The sequence below is a fragment of the Octopus bimaculoides genome, chromosome 5, assembly GCF_001194135.2.
Source record: "Octopus bimaculoides isolate UCB-OBI-ISO-001 chromosome 5, ASM119413v2, whole genome shotgun sequence".
Taxonomy (NCBI): domain Eukaryota; kingdom Metazoa; phylum Mollusca; class Cephalopoda; order Octopoda; family Octopodidae; genus Octopus; species Octopus bimaculoides.
Genome location: NC_068985.1, coordinates 99,557,291 through 99,563,395, shown reverse-complemented (window position 1 = coordinate 99,563,395; position 6,105 = coordinate 99,557,291). Strand labels below are relative to the sequence as shown.

General features: G+C 34.7%; 1 long non-coding RNA gene across 2 annotated transcripts in view; it reads right to left on the bottom strand.

Annotated features, from left to right (window-relative positions):
* Positions 1 to 6,105, bottom strand: part of LOC106882694 (uncharacterized) — a 343,192-nt gene that overhangs the window by 245,827 nt on the left and 91,260 nt on the right. The window lies entirely within an intron of this gene.

Genomic DNA, 6,105 nt, shown 5'->3' with positions numbered 1-6,105 from the left:
TGTGTGTGTGTGTGTGTGTGTACATCACGAAAATAAAATAATACGAAGTACGAGTACATAGAATATGAACTATTTTTTCGAAAAACGAAAGGCACAAATGGTAAACAAGACAAACAACATAAAGAATGACACTTCATCAATTGTTGGCTGTTTTTCTACTCTCGTATTTCGAGCATTTAACAACAATATAGGCTTTCGATAAAACAGTTGCTCCCGCAAAGCAAATTAAATAAAATTTGTGATTTTGCGGTGGGTCAAATTTGGCAATGCAGACAGGACAGTGAAGACAAACAGGAAGGGTGCTAAGTCTAAACGATGTTGTGGTGGCGAACGCGTAAATCAAGCTTGGACAGGAGACACACAAGAACACAGCTTCCTTGTTCCAGGTACAACGGAGAGAAAGAAAGAAACACAAGTATATATATATATATATATAGTTTAAAAAAACACAAAAAAACAACAAAGTGAGGACGTGATACGGATAGTGTTATTGAACGCTCTGGAAAGGAAGGAGAGAGAGTATGACGTTTCGGTCGGAGCCCTTCATCGGAAAGACAGAAAGTTCGGAGAATGGGAAAAGGGAGGAAGAGGAAAATGACACCGATGCCCACGAGGTTACATTGTGAAAGGACCGGAAGAGGAGGTGGTGGGGGAAATATATAATTACATACATACTTATACGTATATTACATGCGTTCATAGTATTGATGGCTCATGTGTGTGTGTGCTCGTGGCGCATCGTTATGGGTGTAGATGCTTCAATTCATCTACTCATACTTAGGGAGGTAAGCTATTGATAGAAAAGTTTTATATTGGACAATGCATATTTCATCTAGCAAAGCATTTTCTAAATAGAATGCTTTCGAGTAGTCTCACGTCGACTACACTAAGGACTTTAAATTGTGTTTCGGTCGTAATATGATACATAACATTATGTATACTCATAAAATACTGCTAACGAAGCATTATTTTATGAGCATATACGTTATGATGATTTCATAAAAGCTGATCATTTTATTTTTACAAATCTTCACGTTACATTTGATATCCGACGCATACGTAGGAGATTATTATGTATACGAGAAAGCTCCTGCATTTCAGGATATCACAAAATGCCTGGCGGGAATCCCAAAGCTTGGTGTTCCTCTACAGAGCTTAGAAAATCCGAAGGATAGCTGCAATAAGGATGTGAATATGAGAAGGGAATATTTTGCATAAACTCATCCTCCTGTATTTTCTTTTACCCAATGCCAGGAACATATTTTTCTCCACCGCATCGTAATATAATAAACACAGTGAAATATCTGCTTTCATGTGTCACATTGAAATGTATTGACATTTTCAATGAATTTACAATTCGATTTAAAATGGTGTTCAGTATATTTTGCACCAAGATATTAATTTGAATATTCTGAGTCCTAAATTCGATTAATCTTGCGTATATGTCTGGCAGCTAAAGACATCTTTTGTTGTATGTAGTATCTAACATTCTATTGAAATGTATTTAACGATTAGTAGAAAATAGTTTTTTTCAGTCAACAGTACAGAAATAGTCCACAGCATGCTAGATGACTTTCAAAATTTGGGGGGCGAATATTAGCATAATGCTACACTATCTCCATATTCACCTAGATAAATTTTCTGAAACTCTTGGTGATTCAAGGGAGGAATAGGGAGAACTTTTCTATTAGGGAATAAAATCAATGGAACAAAGATAAGAAAGATGAGATTTGCATATGGTGATGGAGCATTGCCGTAACATAGCTTTTGATCTTCTTCAGATTCAGCACTCCAGAAAATCATCTCAGTGCAAATTGATGGGGAATTAGTTGTACACAATGATGTAATTTGTCTAAAATAATTTTAAGATTTTATTGGTTTTTCAGTAGAATTTTAAGAAAGCTTTCCCGATATGAAGAAAAACATCCGTGTATGCTTTGATATTATGCCTTGATCCTTACTGAAAAAAAACAAAACACAATAAAATTCTATGGATCCGGTTTCTTAAAATCTAGACGTGACTGTAAGAGATGGAAGTCCTTTTCAGATCCCATCTGTCTAAGATCCTTCATTAAGGCCCAACAGCTTTTGAGAAGAGATTTGTTTTGGGCCTGCGTTATATAAGGTAAGGCCACATCATTTCACTATATATAATGGTGACGGACTATTTTCATTTTCGTTAGTCTGTTCCTAACGGAATATGTCTTGTATTCAAATGATATAATAGCATTCATGTTTCGTTTTTAAAATTTATGTATATAGTTTTAAGAATATCATCAAACATACGACAATTTTCATTTGAAAGCGAAACCAGGCTTGATTGTTAATATGATGAATAAAATATATATCAAGGTCATTTATTTGCTCCAGATCTCCTTTTCTCTTTAACCTATGAATCTGTATACATTAACTCTGCTTAACATCCACAAAGAAATTGCAATTTATGAAAATGATATATTGATAGCATACATACATGATCGTAAATAGATAAACAGCTATGTATAATGTGAACCAATCTGATGGAATAAACACGAAATCTGTAACGTTATTATAATTTCAGCAACTTGTTTCGTTTCTCTCTTTATGCTACTTATATGTTTAGAGAGCATTAAGTTAAGGAGATCTCTTGTGTTATTGAATGTCAGCAGCCTATTGTAAATATTTTTTTGAATATTTTGAAATATAATATGAGGTGTGATGAGGTAGTTTATAAGTGTCCGTTGCTCTCTTTCTGGTTTCATATTCGGTGTAGTAAAAAGCAGCATTTACTAATTCGAAGCTGGTTTCTATCGATTAAGAAGAAAGACGGTTTATTTGAAAGCCATTTCTCGAGAAATTACTAAACGGACGAACTCATTCGGTCCAATTTAATATCACTGGTAAGTCGCACAAGTTTTGATAATTCAACCATAGGCTCGGTGCAGTTAATTGAACATAATAACAAGTAATTGAACCAAGGCAGTAATATTAAATTCTGGATCACATGTAGAACAAGAAAGGTCATCCTCAAAATTTAGCATGACCAGTGTAAGAACATTGATAATACGCTAAGTTTTTGTTCGAATAGGTCTTTCTTTTGAATATTGAAATAAATATCTTCAATATAATACCAAAGTTAATATGGTGAATAGGGTGGTTTCCATTGTGAACACATTCTCTATTTCTCTTGTCAAATAACCGAAAACAAGAATTCTGTTAGGGGAACAATACGCACATTAACATTATGCGGAGGAAGTAGGTTATTACCAACTGTGTGCAGTAATATAATCATTCAGCTGAAAATGTCATCGGAGCCGATTTTTTCCTATCTATGAATGCTGTTGAGAATAACAGAAGAGAATGAATTTAGGAATATCTATGTACTAGCCAATATGTAATCCATTGAAATCCATTAAAGGAGTATAAATATGGAATTATGAATAGCATCACGCAGTTGTTTTGCTTACATTTATGATGAGATAATAGCATTCCGTATTTATCTCCTAGATACATGCATAACCAAATCTATTCAAACATATCCCTAACACAATCAGAGATATCTAAATAATAACTAAATGCTTTATATTGCCCAGTTCTATAGCGTCCCCAACTTTCGAAATTTATTCCATGGTTTGGAATATTTCCATACTACTTCCTCAATGCATGCAAGATATTTTTAAAATGATTTTGTAACCTGATCTATTTACCTAAACTTCTTGGCTAGACATAGATGTTGTCATTAACAGAAATGTTTCTTATGTCGGCTTTCCAGCATAAGACCTGGGTCCCATAGTTATCAGTTAATAAACTAAAACAGTGATGCTTAAAAATCTTGCGATAACATTCGGTTGAAAACAACTGTCCAACGAGGATCAAAATCGTTTTAAAAATACATTTTGGAGCTGAAAAGGGCACAGTCCAGTTCCTCACAACCCGCATGAGATCAATGGTGTTGTTTCAGAATTTATTTTTCATCTCTAATAGGTGCAAATTGTATAGATGTAATTTTTCATTTCGATAGGTGCAAATTGTATAGGTGTAATTTTTCATCTCGAATAGGTTCAAATTGTGTAGGTGTAATTTTTCATCTCGAATAGGTGCAAATTGTATAGGTGTAATTTTTCATTTCGAATAGGTGCAAATTGTATAGGTGTAATTTTTCATCACGAATAGGTGCAAATTGTATAGGTGTAATTTTTCATCTCGAATACGTGCAAATTGTATAGGTGTATTTTTTCATCTCGAATAGGTGGAAATTGTATAGGTGTAATTTTTCATCTCGAATACGTGCAAATTGTATAAATGTTATTTTTTATTTGGATTAGGTGCAAATTTTATAGGTGTTATTTTTTTTTATCTCGAATAGGTGCAAATCGTGTAAAAATTGCAGATTTCACAGAAAACTGGAAAATAATGTTCTGTATTTGAAGGACTGGACCTAATGATTAGTTCGATGACATTTAAGTGTACACAACGCGTATTATGCGGACGCCCTGATTCTTAAGAAAATACATCAATCCCCAAAGAACATATGTATTAATGAACAGCCGTAGGTAATTAAAGATATGATTTTCATCTCGCTATTTGCATTTGCATACAACAAGTAGAGTGGGAAATAGTGCTTCTGTTAATCTGGATAAACCTAAAACTTAGAGATGTGACCATCATGAAAATTGGTAATCCTCTACGTTGTATTTGAATGCGTTATAATATATTATATTACGCTGTATACGGCAATTTTCAATGTAACCATACTTTCAATGGTCTCGTCTGCTTGTTAGAAATATGAATTCTATTATGGAAAAATACACATACTAATATCGTTTTGAGACAACAGAATGCAAACAATTATGTGGTATATATATATATATATATATATATATAGATGTATCTGTCTGTCTGTCTGTCTGTATATCTAACTGCATGTATGTGTGAGGCAAAGACCTAGCTGTGTGGCAAGTAGTTTGTTTCCCAACCACGAAGCTCCGAGTTAAGTCTTCAGTCCCACCCCGTAGTATCTTGGACAAGTGACTTCTACTACAGAAGCGGGCGACCAAAAGACTTGTGAGGAAACACTTTCATTTCGAACTGAAAGAAACATGTCGTGTATACATATGTGTGCGTGTGTGCGTGTGTGAGTGCGTGTGTGTGACAGAGAGAACGAGAGAGAGAGAGTCTGTGTGTGTATGTGGGTGTGTATGTATGTTTGTTATTTCTTTATTGCCCACAAAGGGCTAAATTAGAGAGGACAAACAAGGACAGACAAAGGGATTAAGTCGATTACATCGGCCACATTGCGTAACTGGTACTTAATTTATCGACCCCGAGAGGTTGAAAGGCAAAGTCGACATCGACGGAATTTGAACTCAGAATGTAACGGCACACGAAATACCGCTAAGCATTTTGCCTGGCGACCTAACGTTTCTCCCAGCTCGTGTGTATGTATGTTTGCATGTGTGTATACGCGTATATGTTTGCATGTGTGTATACGCGTATGTGTGTGCATGTTCGCGCGTGTGTGAGTCTAAGTATATGTAACAACTTGAAATAGCACCTGATACAGTTTTTTTCCTATCTATACAGTGAACAGAATGCATTTCAGAATATCTAGGCATCAGGAAATCCATAATACGGTGCAATGAAATAAAAGGGACATATTCCGAATAAATATAAGCGTCACACAGCAATTGCGTGCAAATATAAGATAAATATAGGAACATGTCAGATTGCCAAAGAACTAATTGTTGATTTGTTACAGATTTTGGCCTCCAGCACCCAACTCATCAAATTGCTTTCATTATTTTGTGTCATAAGACTTGCGTTCTACTTCTGAAAACATTACGTTCCTATTTCCTGTTAAGGAAATGTGTAATGTATTCCCTCGCTGCCAGCCCGTCTGTCACGATTCTATTTTCAATCAGCTTACATCCTTTTTATTTTTATTTTCTTACTAACTCTAATCTGTTTTATTTTATCTTTTATCCTTTCCTATATTGGGATCCAGATAATCTGCTGATCCGTCACTTCCCAATGGTTAAAAAACATTCTTCTTCTTCTTCTTCTTCTTCTTCTTCTTCTTCTTCTTCTTCTTCTTCTTCTTCTTCTTCTTCTTCTTCTTCTTCTTCT